Source organism: Canis lupus, chromosome 9, assembly GCF_048164855.1.
Source record: "Canis lupus baileyi chromosome 9, mCanLup2.hap1, whole genome shotgun sequence".
NCBI classification, from domain to species: Eukaryota; Metazoa; Chordata; class Mammalia; order Carnivora; family Canidae; genus Canis; species Canis lupus.
In genome coordinates this window covers 20351312-20367313 of record NC_132846.1, presented here as the reverse complement: position 1 = coordinate 20367313, position 16002 = coordinate 20351312, and the positions used below count along the sequence as shown (strand labels likewise).

The window sequence follows — 16002 nt, the reverse complement described above, 5'->3', positions numbered from 1 at the left end:
AAATTATGTAAAATTTATGAGGAAAATAACATTTTCAACATAAATATTATCATTTAATTCTCAGTTTATAGGCATTTACCTTTATTTTCATATCCAAGATTTCCTTTCATTGGGAAGCTGTGGAATACAAGATTTATGCCCTATAATCCTGGTCTCATTGTTTTTTCACAGAAAATCACAAAATAAAGTTTATCCCTAAAGAAGAATGGTTTTTAGTAAATGTTACACAAAAAAAAGCATAGTTCATAGAATTTAATTGAAATTGATACCAATAATGATAAACAGGTGTGTGATTAGCAGTTGTGTGAGAAGAGCATAGGTAATAAGTTATCTGAATAGGCTGTTTGTTTGTTTATCTCAATGGCAAAACCAGGAAAGATATTACAAAAAAAAAGAAAGAAAGAAAGAAAGAAAGAAAGAAAGAAAGAAAGAAAGAAAGAAAGAAAGAAAGAAAGAAAGAAAGAAAGAAAACTACATACCAGTAACCCTCATGAGCTTAAATGCAAAAATCCCCAACAAAACATTAGCAAGGTGAATCCAATAGTGAATAAAAAAGTTATAGACCACAACCAAGTGGTTCTTGCAGATATGCAAAGCTGGTTTAACATTTGAAGACCAACTAATGTCATCTATCACATCAACAGGCTAAAAAAGAAAAGTCACATGATCATATCAATAGATGCAGAAACAGCAGTTAAGAAAATCCACAACCCATATATGAAAACATAAAGTAGGAATACAAAGGAACTTCCCAAATGTGATAAAAAAAATATACCACCAAAAAGCCTACAGTTAACATACTTAATGGTGAGAAACTCAAACCTTTCAAAGATCAACAAGTCTAGGATATCCCTTTTCATCATTCCTTTTCAACACTGAATGAGAAGTCCTAACACAATAAGACATATTTAAAAGAGGATTTAAAGCTTGTGTAGATTTTTTTTTAGGACTTTTACTTATTCATGAGAGACACAGAGAGAGAGGCAGAGACATAGGCAGAGGGAGAAGCAGGTTCCCTACAGGGAGCCTCATGTAGGACTCCATCCGAGGACCCCAGGATCATGACCTGAGCCAAAGGCAGACACTCAACCACTGAGCCCCTAATTAATATAGATTTAATTTGCTCTTCTCTTTCTAGTTTCATAGAAAGAAACTATTCAAACCATTTTTTTGTTTTCTCTTGAAATTTCTTCTTTGACCCATAGTTTATTTAAAAGTCTGTTACTCCATCTCCACGTGGTTTGGGATTTTCTAATTATGTTACTAATTTCTAGTCTAATCTCATTATAAAATGAAAGAAAGACATTGTATTATTTCTATTCTTTTAAATGTTTTAAGTTGTGGGGGCACCTGCGTGATTCTGGTGGTTAAGTGTCCAACTCTTGATTTTAGCTCAGGTCATGACCTCAGGATCATGAGACTGAGCCCCATGTGGGTCTCTGTGCTGGTCATGGAGCCTGCTTAAGATTCTCTCTCTCCCTCTGCCCCTCCCCCTACTCTCTCGCCCTCTTTAAAAAAAGAAAACAAGGTAAATTTTTTAAGTTGTGTTTTATGGTCCAGAATGTAGCCCTACCCTGATAAATGTTCTATGTAGCTTAAAAAGAATGATGTCAAATAATCCAGTTTATTAATTGTTGACTTCACCTATGCCCTTACTGCTTTTCCTTGCTGGATATGTCCATTTCTCATAAAGGAGTTTTGAAATCTTCAACTATGATAGTGTATTCATCTATTCCTCTTTGCAATTCTATTAATTTTGGGCTCACACAATTTGGCCTTCTGTTAGTGACCAGTGATTTTCAACTAGAGAGCTAAGGTAATTGAATGGAGGAAAACAGTCATTTTGACTAATGTTCTGGGACAAATGGATATTTATATGCAGAAGCATGAAGCTAGATCCTTACCTCCCACCAAATACAAAAATTAACTCAAAATGAGTCATAAACCTGCCATCACTGTGCCCACCTAAAAAAAAAATGAGTCACAAACCCAAATATAAGATAAAAGTATGAAACTCTTAGAAGAAAATACATGAGTAAATCTTCATGGTTTTGGGTTAGACTAAGACTTCTTAAATATTACAGAAAAACCATAGGTGAAGAGCAGATATAAATTGGACTTTATTTTAAAAATGTGTTTCAAAAGACATTAATGAAATGAAAATCATCCTATAAAATGGGGAAAATATTTGTAATTACATAGCTGATTAAAGTATGTAGGACCTAGAATATAGAAAGAACTACAACTCTACAATAAAATACCAACAAGCAAATTTTAAAATGGGCAAAAAATCTGAAGAGACGTTTTTCTAAGGAATATACACAACAATTTATACAAGTAGAAAATGTTCAAAAAAAAAAAACAAGTAGAAAATGTTCAAAAATAGATAATGGTCATGGTTGCATATCTTTATCAATACACTAAAAAACACTGATTTGTACTTGAAAGGTTGAATATTATGGTATTTAATTTCACATGAATAAAAAATCCTGGTGGTCTTAACATCAGAAGATTATACAAATGTTATCTTTAGTTGGTCCAAGATAATTCCTTAGCATTCTTTTCTTATTTTATTGTAGCAGGAGCTCTTAAATCATCTGATAGGAAATAGTTTATTACTAACATTTAAGACTGAATAGATGTAAAAATCAACTAAAATAAGAGAAATAATTACAAGCAAATTGATTTTGAGTCCCTTTAAAAGTAAATGAGTACACATATCTATTGGTAAGCCTAGGCCATAATAACATGTCTTATTGAGCAGTTGAGTTTAATCTTAGGAAGTCAGGTGGATTTTTTCTTTAAGTTTAGATGCATATTGTTTCACCTGACCAGTGCTATTTATACTGATGACACATGAAACACTATTAACTCTCTTGTCTCACAAAAATAATTCAGATCAGTGAATGAACCCTGGTTAATAAATGTAAGCTAGGCCTCTAGAATAAAATTAGTCCATTTTCTTTCTTTCTTTTTTCTTTCTTTCTTTCTTTCTTTCTTTCTTTCTTTCTTTCTTTCTTTCTTTCTTTCTTTCTTTCTTCTTCTTCTTCTTCTTCTTCTTCTTCTTCTTCTTCTTCTTCTTCTTCTTTCTTTCTTTCTTTCTTTCTTTCTTTCTTTCTTTCTTTCTTTCTTTCTTTCTTTCTCCCTTTCTCTCTTTCTTTCTTTCCTTATTTTTCTTTCTTTCTACTTAGGCCAGGATATTAATAAGTTCTGGTTCAAATTTTCTTGTTTTTTGTATTCTTGCTGTTGGAAAAGCAGCCCAAATTGTGCATATGAAAAAAGTTTATTATCTCTCTAGGTAGTAATCCTGAGTACTCTGTGCTTATGTTAATTTGGAGATTTCCAGATGTAATTCCTAGGGAAACATAGTCCCCTGGTGAGATAGGGAGTTTTAATAAATGGAACTCTCTAATAACTGTAGCATAAACACAAGGCACGTTGCATGCCATAGTAGTCAACTGAAAGTCTGCTTTCCACTTAAGAATTAATACCCTGGTGAAGAATATACCATACAATTTTTCACAACAGGGATAAACCAATTATCCATCCTCAAGATTAGTAGATTCTCTTAGTAGAAATGAATAATTCCTGATAAGCAGGCTGGAGGATCTCTGAAAAGAACAGACTGGCTACTGTGGTGAGAAAGCTCTTATAACAGTTGTTCCCCCTGGTGAGCTCAGCTATGCCCACAGGGTGGAATGCTTATAAAGAAGCATTCTGGTGATTTGTGGTGAGGATCCAATTATTACAAGATTGAAAGTTGGAGTTGATGGGAGAATAATTTCAGTATACACACACACACACACACACACACACAAACCTGTTGTAGAGATTTTCCCTTCCATATTATTTAATGAAACATAAATTAGATGTTTATCAGGAGCACAAATGAAAGTAAATAGATTCAACAATCATAATGACAGGATTCAGAAAAATGTATAGATAAGTGGCTTCTTCACATGACAGGAAAGACTGAGGGGAGTTAAGGGTGTGATAGACATGTCAACGTATAACACAACCTTGGAAAACCTTTTTAGGCAATTGTTAAGCTTCATTTAAATAAAATATAAATATTTATAACAAAGTAAACAGAAAAAAAGGAATAGCACAGATCTCAGAACAAGACTATTTTTCTGTTATTGTGGATGGAAGCTTCTTATTTTGTGCCAATATTGTCCTGACTTGAAAGTGTTGATTTATCTGCCCTTAGCCCAAGATCATCTACTTCTAGACAATTTTTAAGACTCCTCAATTTGAGGTCTCAGAGCCTAACTTGTAATAAATGGAATCTAAGGTTGGATGTTATATTTCCAGATTTATATGCTATCTATTTATCAATTCATATGAAGAGTGTCAATGGTCAAAGACATACCAAAAGAAACAACCCTGTTGTAATTAGGGCCAAAAGCAAGTCATCAGATCAAAGAAATACAGGATTTATAAAATGTTGGCTAATTTGAATCTAAGAATACCGTTTTACTTCCTACTTTTCTACTTTACTTGAACTTAAGGGTGATACAGAAAATGCATTTTTTTAATTAAAATTCAATGCCTGAGAAACGTTTCTTAATGATATTGCCAGAAAATATGCAAGCTTTTTTTCATCAGACAGCTAGATTGGCATTTCCTAACAGAGTTAAAAGAGAATTCAAAAATACTTGAATCCAAATAAAGGAACTGTTTGTAAGTTGCCTTGATAATAGTCATGATCTATTTTTCCCTAGATTTGTTGAGACATACTTGACATATTGTGTAAGTTTAAGGAGTACAATGTGTTGATTTGACACACATATATCGCAAAATGCAAAAACTTTACTGCTCTAAGGTTAGTTAACACTTCCATCACATCACAAAGTCTTGGAAGGATTTTGCAAAGCCAACAACACTCTGAAGGAAGGTTTCCAGATGAAATACAGGATTCTCAGTTAACTTTGAATCTCAGACAAACAACTCTTTTAGTATAAGTATTTCTCAAATATTACATGGGCATACTTTAACTTTAAAACATTCATTGTTTAGCTGAAATTCAGTTATCTGAGTATCTTTTCTTTTTCTTCCTAAATTTCTCAATTCTCTGAAAGATTAGCTGTTGGATTAAATGCCCCAACTTAACTTTTCCCACTCTCTGTGTTCTTCAGCCAGAGTTTTCCACAGCATTTAAACTACCAGAAGCTGTAGTGAGACCAGCCTCATTACTGTAGTTCACCCAATTAGTCTCTCAGGTAGAAAGCAAGAAAGAAACTGTGGTATAGCAGATTATAAGGAGCAAACAATACACCCAGCACACTTTAACTTGAGCTTTCTCACAGAACACATTGAAACCTATTTAGATCTTAAAGTATCAGTAATACTGCACACCATTTCTACAGAGCTATTGAATGAAGTATTTGTGATTTCCTTCATGCAGAAAGATCAGATCATTTACAATTACACAAGTAACCAGCAGTTTGAGTGCTAAGTCTTGCCACACTGTGAAAGACCATTTCTACTACTGTGCATTACAATCCCAGTTCCCAGCTGTAGGGGCTAATATCTGGGTCCAAACACCACTAACTGATTTGATAACAGCCTAAACTTTCAATTCTGACTTCAAAGTACCTTTTCATTCTGTCAACTGGCACAAACTCAAGTGTGTGTGTGTGTGTGTGTGTGTGTGTGTGTGTATCTCACATCTTTTTGCATTGTTTCTTGTTTGCAGCATAGAGTTTTGCATCAACTTATTGTCCTACTTAGCATTTTAACTTTAGGTCTGTCCAGCACCATTGTAGGTCCATGGAATATCATAGAATCTGGTACATAATAGAAATGCACCTTATATTTACCCAAAAGTTGGTGAAATAAAATTAAGAAGACTCAAAAACACTGAATCAATGGATTAATTTTATAGCCTCATGATATATATATATATTTAAATGTTTTATCAAATACAATGACTTACTGACCATGACTAACCAAATCTTTAAATAATTGAATATTTATATTTAAAATTATTCTATCACTATATTGCACTAAAATTACACCTAATTAATAACTAAGATGGTGAATAATTATCACAATTATTTTTCTAGCTGTCATTTGCAATGAAATGAAATTGCTGTTCAGGTATCAAGCTTTATATTAATACTTCTTTTATTTATTTTTCATTCTTGACATATCTGCTGCAAATGTTTTCTTTGACTATTTGGGTTTTTTTTTCTTTTATGTCTGTTTGTTTATAAAATATATACAAGAATACAATGGTTCACCTTTCTATGCATCTTGGCAAAAGCAGTCATGTAACCATCATCATAATCAAGATAATTTCACAATCAAAAGGAATTCCCTCCTGTTACTATCCTGTAATCAATCCCACCCTTACACTAACTCCTGACAAAATTTATCCTTTCTGCAATTCCTATAGTTGCCTCACCCTAAAAATTTATTTATTTATTTTTTTTTTTTTTAAAGATTTTATTCATTTATTCATGAGAGACAGAGTGGGGGAGGGGGCGCGGGGGAGAGGCGGGGACACAGGCAGAGGGAGAAGCAGGCTCTGTGCAAGGAGCCTGATGTGGGACTTGATCCCTGGTCTCCAGGATCACACCCTGGGCAGAAGGCAGGCATCAAACCGCTGAGCCACCCAGGGATCCCTAAAAACTTTTTTAAACTTTAAACTGTATTTAGACTTAAAAGTATAAAAATAAGAGAGATGCTCCCCATGAGGAGTCTGCTTCTTCCTCTGCCTATGTTTCTACCTCTCTGTATGTCTCTCATGATTGAATAAATAAAATCTTAAAAAAGAAGAAAGTTGCTATATATTCCTTATTCATCTTCCCCCAAAGTTAACATCCTACATAATTTTGTGAAATTTTCAGAACCAAAATCAAAATTAAAGACTTTAATCAAAATTAAAGACTATATTGGAATTTCACCAGTTTTTCTACCACTTTTTTCCCCATGCTCCAGGATGTCATTCAAAATCCCACACTGTATTTGTTCACTTTTGTTTTCTTTAGTCTTCTGCAATCGGTAATTGTTCTTGATTAGATCTTTGTTTCATCATCTTAATACTTCCAAAGTGCAATAGCTAGTTATTTTGCTGAATGTTCCTCAAATTAGATTTGTTTGGAGTTCTCATAGTATCGGACTAAAATATTTTTCCAGGGGGCCACAAAAACTATGTGTCCTTCTTAATGCATCATGTTATATTTTATCACCAGGTAATTACTGGTGATGTTGGTTTCAATCAATTAGTTAATAAGGTTTTTGCCAAGATTATCCTCTCTAAAGTTAGTGTCTTTTCTCTATAGTTACTAAATATCTTGGGACAGACACAAATCCTTATTTGACTTTGAAACAGGTTTATATTGGCTGACAAAGTCTAGTTCGAGTTTTTTATGTGTAATTTATAGTTTGCTAGGTGAAAACTGCCTCTAGATATATGCATAAACGGGACCTACATTTCTCTGGATTAAATTTCTTATCAGTTTGTCAATTCTTTTATATGGCTTCACTATTTTTAGAAATTTTATAATTCAATTTTATAATATGAATATATTGAATATATGAATATGAAATAATCCAAATCTTAAAACTCTATGAGGTTTTTTTAAAGAGTTAAAAAGTCAATCTCAATTCAAATTTATATAGTTTAAACTAACATTAATTTCAAGATAAACTCTTTGATTTGTAAGAATTAATTACTTTACCTGTGTTACCTGTAGATTTAAAGATTGACCAAGAAATTTGTTTTTAATAAAAAATAAAGCAAATGTTATACAAGTGAATCTGTTTCAGTCTTTATGGAGAGTTAAAAATAGAGGTAGCATAAAATGGATAGAGTTGTTAAAAAAAGAAATAGATGTTTTCCATGAAAATTTTCTGATCCAGCTTCACCTTAAATCTGTTATACTTTAAATTTCCATAATATTTAATATGAATATATCAAACAACAAGCTACATTTCTATTCATCATTCTCTGTCTTACATGATTTTGAACTCTTTTAATGATCTTGCTAGTTCAAAGTGAATTTATTCTCATTTTCTCTGAGGTTACTACTTTAAGAATTATTTTCTCTTGGGGCACCTGGGTGGTTCAATCAGTGAAGTATCTGCCTTCAGCTCAGGTCATGATCCCAGGATACTGGGATCAAGCCCCAATGAGGCTCCCTGCTCAGTTGAGAGCTTACTTCTCCTTCTACCCCTCCCAATCTCTCTCTCTCTCTCTCTCTCTCTCTCAAAGAAACAAATAAAATATATAAAAAATAATTCTCTCTTATTTTTAAATAGTTTACTTTCCACCTGCCTTTACCCACTCTGACACTTGAATGAGGCTAGAGGTCACACTACTTGCTGTGATAAAACCAATTACATACAACTCTACACATATATAATGTGCAGGTAATTATAGGTAATTTCCACAGGTAATTATCTATCACATTCTCCTTTTCCTCAATTGTCCATTTAGCAAAATACCAGATTCTTCTAAAAATAATAAAACACTTTTTTGGTCTATTTATTTTATCTGGTTGAATTCTGCTTCATAGAGACAAAAATCACAGCATAATCTTGGACTTCCAACCTCCATAATAGTGAAAACTAATTTTTGTTGTTTATATGCTACCCAATATATGGTTATTGTCATAGTAGTCCAAATTGACTAAAGCATTCCAGTAAAGATCTACATATGGCAAATAAGCATTATGAAAAAATGCCCCATATCATATGTCATTAAGGAAATGCAAATTAAAACAAATTTGGGACACCACTACACACATAGAATGACATAAGCTAAAGCACTGACAACACCAAATGTTGACAAGAATGTGGAGCAACCAAAATTCTTGTATTGCTGGTGGGAATGCAAAATGGTACACTTTGGAGGACAGTTTGACGGCTTCTTATAATACTGAACATACTCTTCCCATATAATCTAGGAATTTCCCACCTTCATTTTTCAAAGGAGTTGAAACTTCTACCCATACAAAAGTCTGAATATGGATATTTACACTAGCTTTACTCATTATTGTCAAAGTCTGGAAGAAACCAAGATTTTACTTAGTACATAAATGGGTGAGCTAAGGTACATCCAGACAATGAAATATTATTCAGTCCTGAAAAAAATGAAAAGATATAAAAGAAATGTAAATGCATATTGCTAAGTGATAGAAGCCAGTCTGAAAAGGCTATATACTGTATAATTCCAACTATGTGACATTTTGCAAAAGGCAAAAACTATGGAGGCATTAAAAAAGTCAATGGTTTGCAGGAGTTCAAGGAGATGAAGTATGAATAAATAGAACACAAAATAATTTTAAGGCATTGGAAATACTCTATATGACACTATAAAGGTGGATAAATATCTTTATACAAGCCCATAGAATGTAAAACATCAAGAAAAAGCCCTAATGTAAGCTATAGACTTTGGGTGATTATGATGCATCTATGTAGATTGACCAATTGTAACAAATCTAGTACTCTTGTAGGGGATGTAGATAATGGGGGAGTCTCTGCATGTATATCTATCTAAATCTATGCAGGGACTATATGGGAAATCTTTGTCTCTTCCTTTCAATTTGGCTGTGAATCCAAAACTCTGAAAAAAACTTTTTAAATTTTTTTAAATTAAATTATTTTGAAGTATAGCTGACATAAAATATTATACTATAACGATGCAGCAATTAGACACACTATGATATGCTCACCATGAAAAAGGTAAATACCATCTGTCACCATACAAAATCATTACAATATTATTGACTATATTGCTCATGATATATTTTTCATCCTTTATTTATTTTATAACTGGAAGTTTGTATCTCCTTATCTTCTTCACCTATTTCACCCACTCCCTGTCTCCCCCTCTCTGGCAACCACCTGTTTGTTTTCTGTATTTGCATATAAATTTCTGATTGTATTTATTTTTTTTTTAAATTCCACATATAATTGAAGTCATATAGTATTTGTTTCTCCTATCTGAGTTATTTCATTTAGCATTATATCCTCTACATTCATCCATGCTGTCAGGAATGGCAAGATTTCATTTTTTGTGGCTGATAATATTCCATTTTATATATACTATATATATATTTATAAGTATATAAATATAGCATATAGAAAAATATACAATATATTTACATATATATATTAGCCATTCAAAAATAAGCTCTTTAAATAAGCTCTTTAAATAAGCTCTTTCATTTTAAAATAAAATGGAAACTAAATAAAGCGATATGTGTAAAACATTTACTTAATGTTCCTCATGTTTAAATGGATCACTGTGATTTCTTATCTCTTCCAGTTTTGCTGTTTGCTGCTATCAAGATATTAGTAGTTATCATGATTTTCTCCATCAACTCTATTTAGAAATCAGTTTGAAGTCCCATATGCATAACTTTTAGTTATAAGATAAATAAGATCTGATGCTCTAATGTACAGCATGGTAACTATCGTAGTACCATATTGTATACCTGAAATTTACTAAGACAATAGATCTTAAACACTCTCACCATGACCAACAAAAAAAAAGTTATCTATGTGAGAGGATTGATGTGCTAAATCATTTCATAGTGTACACCTATATCAAATCATCTCATAGTTTACTTTAAATATATTATAGTTTTATGTCAGTTATACCTCAATAAAGCTGGGGGGAAAGGAAATAGAAATAAAAGGATGCACAATTATTTTCTAGAAGATTAGAATTTTTGGGGTTATGGACTATTCACAGATAAAAACTATAAATGAAAAAACTAAAAAAGTATACCATCAACATAGTAGTAAAGGAGTCAAAATTTTTAATTTTGAAAATGGAAAATTTCAGAATCTAAAAATGCATTGGTCTTATGTCAAAGATATAAATTCATGGTTGGAACATAAAAGAGAAAAAAGCAGTTTAGTCTAACAGTCAGGAAAGAGATATTTTAAGTATAAAAGCCCCAAGTGAGACTATTTAATGAATGGGCAGGGATATTTGGGGTAGCAGCAGAAGCAGAGAAAAGAGGCTGCTGGCACTGAAAGTGGTGTCATGGAACATTTTCTTCCAAAAAGAGGGAAGAAGGGACGCCTGGGTGACTCAGTGGTTGAGCATCTGCCTTTGGCTCAGGTCGAGATCCTGGGGTCCTGGGATCAACTCCCACATCAGGCAAGGAGCCTGTTTCTCCCTCTACCTATATCTCTGCTTCATTCTGTGTGTCTCTCATGAATAAATACATAAAATAAAATACAAAAGAGGGAAGAAGATATGGAATTATTTGTATGTTAGATACAGCTGGGCAGTGAAAATGAGGGTACGGTAGGCAGATTAGAGAGGAATCAGATTTTTATGAGGAGACTGAACACAGACGAGGTGCATTGGTTGACAGAGACTGGGTCATGGAGGAATCTGTACATCTTGATATTGGATTTCAATGTTACTTTTAAGGCAGTTGAAAGACATATTAAAAGTTTGGTAACATACAGTAAATTTATATAAACTGCTTCTCAAAAGATCACACTAGTTACAGTTCAGAGAATAACTGGGAGGTGAGTAGGTTGGAGAATTTTCATCAGGAAAAAATATTCAATGTAAATATATATGAATCAATTATATTATAGATAAACTCGTTTTAATAGGATTATATATATTCAAACAAAAGCAACAAGTACAAAAGATGTCCAACATTTGTATGTGCAATCTACCCAATAGTATGAGTAAGCTATTAAGAAACTCAAGTTGTTGAAATACTACATTATAGAAGCATAAATGGAGTTGAATAACAGACATAATGACATTAATGGGTTTTTTGCAACTGGTGTCTTTGTCTTCTCACCAAGATCCAGAACAATATAAAATCTTACACACTTACTTATTAGAAAGCAAGGAAAACACCACTGACCAGGTTGAAAATATATTCACTTGGTAACAGACACAGAAAGAAAACTTTCCCCAGAGTATTATGCCTATTAACACAAGGATGTTTGTCTGTTCATCTTTTTTTTAAGTATATGAGGAAAGAAGTAAACTTCCTTAAGATAAAAATGATCAAAGATATAACTTTGATATTAACCCAGTATCATATTTAGAAATTTATCACCATGAAATCTAAAATATTTGTTTATAAGAAGAACCTTAGAAATGCTTGGGTGGCTCAGTGGTGGAGCATCTGCCTTCGGCTCAGTTCATGATCCTGAGGTCCTGGGATCGAGTTCTACATCAGGCTCCCATAGGGAGCCTGCTTCACCCTCTGCCTATATCTCTGCCTCTCTCTCTCTCTGTGTGTCTCTCATGAACAAATAAATCTTAAAAAAATAAGACCCTTATATTTTTCATAAAAGAACATATATAGGTCAAATACAGAGAACAAAAGTTACATAGAGTATCATAGTTCTCATCAGTTAATTTTTAATAAATATTTTAATTTTTTAATCTAACTTAGATGTCCACCAAACTTTCAATCAAGCATAAAGGCAGATTAAAGGATATTTCATATTAGCCCTTCTCAGTATGTGTACCTTAACTCTAATGTACTTTCTTAAGGGTTTACTTGAGAATGAGCTTCAGAAAATTAAGATGGCAACCTAATAAAGATAAAGACTTTGGACCAAGAAATGTTACATTTAATCTACAATTGAAAATAAAAAGGTAAGATTTCTGGAAATGATAGCTTCAGTGCAGAGCTAGAGAAAAATCATTAAAAAGATGAGAAAGATGAAGAGAGATGAGTCTCAGACTGGATTGGTTCAAGGAAAATAATTCTACAAATAGATATTACACTTGATAGCTACAACTACTTTAAGCATGAAGTTGCATGACAAAAGAAAAAATGAAAAAATAAATTTTGGGGTGGGAAGGAAATATAGTTGTAACATTTTACTTGAGTATGCAATTATATAATTTTGTTACATTGAATTATTTGTCTTTTTTTTTTTTTTTTTACTACAATTTTAGAGTATACATTAACAGACTTGTCATTGCTTTAGTAAGGTCGGAATGTGTCTCACCACCCCTTTACTTTGGACTTGGCCAAGCGGTTTGTTTTGGTTAAAGCAATGTTAGCGGTTATAACAAAGAAAAATCTTTAAAGTGTGTTTCCTGTCAGGTTTTCCTCTCACATTTCCCCCACCTCCATGAGAAAACTCTTCCTTAGGTAGCCAGCCTTACTGTACTAGGATATGGGAACAGCCAGTCCAAACTTGAGACCTGAAGAAAGCTGAGTCCACCTATGTTCCATTGAACTCCAGGTAACATACAGATGAGTTAGTAAGGAAGAAATGCTCATTGGTTATGAGATTTTGTGGTTGCTTGTCATATACAACAGCTGTCTGATACAAAAGTGAACATTATATTCATATCAATATAAGGTAAATGTTGAATATATATTCCTTTTTAGACTTTAGAACCAACTTTTAGGGATCCTTGGGTGGCGCAGCGGTTTGGCGCCTGCCTTTGGCCCAGGGCGCGATCCTGGAGACCCGGGATCGAATCCCACATCAGGCTCCTGGTGCATGGAGCCTGCTTCTCCCTCTGCCTGTGTCTCTGCCTCTCTCTCTCTCTCTGTAACTATCATAAATAAATAAAAAAATTAAAAAAAAAAATAGAACCAACTTTTAGACAAAGATTAGTGTATTTATTCATAATGAGTATTAATGTTTTCCATTTTAATATCATAAAAGTACAGATGAGAGAAGCCAAGAAGTTGAGGGATAAAGGACATGAAGAAGACTATAAGAGATACTTATAAAATTGAAGTTAGTGTACTACAAATGGTAGGAAGTAGGGGTTTTTTAGTTCTTCTATATTTTTATAAGGTTATCAAGATAAAAGTTTATACTGGATAAATGAAAATATGTTCCAGGAAAAAAATAGTATGTCATGGAAACAAGGGATAAAGAAACAATAAATCTAATCCAAAAGTAAAAGTTCATTATAAAGATATTTTTCAATTGGATTATAAGAGGAAATGCCTTTTTTACTTGAGATAGGGGGTGATTCAAAAATAGTGCCTTTCTTTGCAAGAATGCCTGTTTGTAACGGGTAAAGGAAAGTGTAGAGATAATATATGTCAAAAAGTTGGTTTTGTGTTTTTTTAAAGATTTTATTTATTCATGAAAGACACAGAGAGAGAGGCAAGGACATAGGCAGAGGGAGAAGCAGACTCCTTAAGGGGAGCCTGTTATGGAACTTGATCCCAGGACCCTGGGATCATGCCCTGAGCCAAAGGGAAATGCTCAACAATTGAGCCACCCAGGTGCCCACAAAAGGGGTTTACAAAAAATATTATATGCAAGTTGAAATATAAAAGGGAAGAAATGGTCTCCAAAATCACTGATTCCTGGTTCTAAATTGTACCTCACTGACAACTTTCCTAAAATTTACCTAGCTTCTGACATTTATTCTTAACCACATCTTGTAGATTTTCCAGGTTTCATGCAGAGACACTGTTGGGATTACAGCTTTTTTTTTTTTTCAATTAAAAAATAAAAAGCATCTGAGAAATAATCAATGCTTTGGAATATGTACAACAGTTTTTGGAAATTCCATTTATCCATGAAGATGAAAAGCAAAACCAAAATACAACGTAAAAGTGATTCCTATTATCAGAATATTTTATCCTCTTTTTTTGATGCACCTAATTAGAGAGTACTTGTAGACAACAGAAAAAAAAAAAACTTATTGATTTATAATGTCTTTATTGAGCACTTTTTCAGCCTGAACTCCTAACTCATATATGACTCAAGCTGATTTTGAAGTAATTTTATATTTGAGTCAGACTAATGTTCAATATCTTTACCCAGCACAGCTGTCATGGGTTAGGGTTCACACACACTTGAAGAAGTAGACAGCTGCTATGCTCTTATTAGCATGCCACAGTTATATCAATTACCATTCACAACAATGTCATGTAACTATTGATATTTTTCTACCAGCCTATTATCTTGAGTATCATAGGTGGCAAAGTCATTATCAAAGTTTCATTATCTTTAATTACAGAGAAGTAATTGGCATAGTGATCATAAGGAACCTAAAGATCTCAAAGTTCTCAATAAAGCAAATAACAAACTGTTACAATCTTTGCATAAATGAAGAGCAGTTTGATTAAGGAACTTCTTTTGAATGATTACCAAATATAAACAGCCATCTTACATTCAGGGTAATTAAGAAAACTGTATGTCAGGAGAAAGGCATCATCCAGTCAGGAATGAAACCTTCTATACAAAATTATATGCTGGGAATTGGTACTTTATTCTCACCATTTTAGGGAATAAACTGGTTCTGTTCTTCTGATGTATATGAAAATTATCCCTAAATAAGATAGACTGAGTAAGTCAGGTCATTACCATTAGGATCAGTTGTTTGACCCAAACAGACTTATAAGCATTCCACAAATAACAAATAGTTTGTAATTATCATATGAAACTGATGTCACTCTCCTCTATATATCTTTTATCTATTTTCTTAATTTGGTATACCTTTAAAGCAATATGATGATTTTGTAGATAATATAATTACGTATGGCATGGCTTTTAAATAAATATGGAGCATATACGGAATCAAATAATGATCAGACAAATCTCTTGAGTTGAGGGGCATTCTACAAATTAAGTGCCTGTTTGAGTAAAAAATGACAAAGTACTAAAAGATAAAGGGCAATTTAGGAAGTGCTCCAAACTGAAGAACACTAAAAAGACATGTCAACTAAATGCAATGCATGATTTTGAACCTATAAAATCAAATATTAGAATTCTCAGAATCATTTTAACATCCTTGGAATAGATAATAGAATTTTGCCAGTGAAAATATCCTGATTTTGATGGTTGTACTATTTTCTTTTAAAGATTTTATCTATTCATCCATGAGAGACACACAGAGAGAGGTGGAGACATAGGCAGAGGGAGAAGCAGGCTCCCCACAGGGAGCCCAAACGGGGGATTACTCCCTGAGCTGACAGCAGATGCTCACCTACTGAGCCACCCAGGCGTCCCTGGTTGTACTATTGTGATAAATGGAAACACTGGTACTTTTAGAAGGTGCACACCTAAAGA

At 33.0% G+C, this 16002-nt stretch overlaps 1 long non-coding RNA gene across 2 annotated transcripts in view; it reads left to right on the top strand.

The window, feature by feature from the left end:
* The window catches only part of LOC140639378 (uncharacterized), a 76683-nt gene that overhangs the window by 19713 nt on the left and 40968 nt on the right, over nt 1-16002 (top strand). Inside the window, exon 3 of one of the 2 annotated variants that reach the window (XR_012036107.1) lies at nt 12497-12601. The exons of the other annotated variant lie outside the window; for it this stretch is intronic. This is a non-coding gene — a long non-coding RNA (uncharacterized lncRNA). Of the gene's footprint in view, nt 1-12496; nt 12602-16002 lie in introns of those variants that run through there. 2 annotated transcript variants of the gene reach the window in all.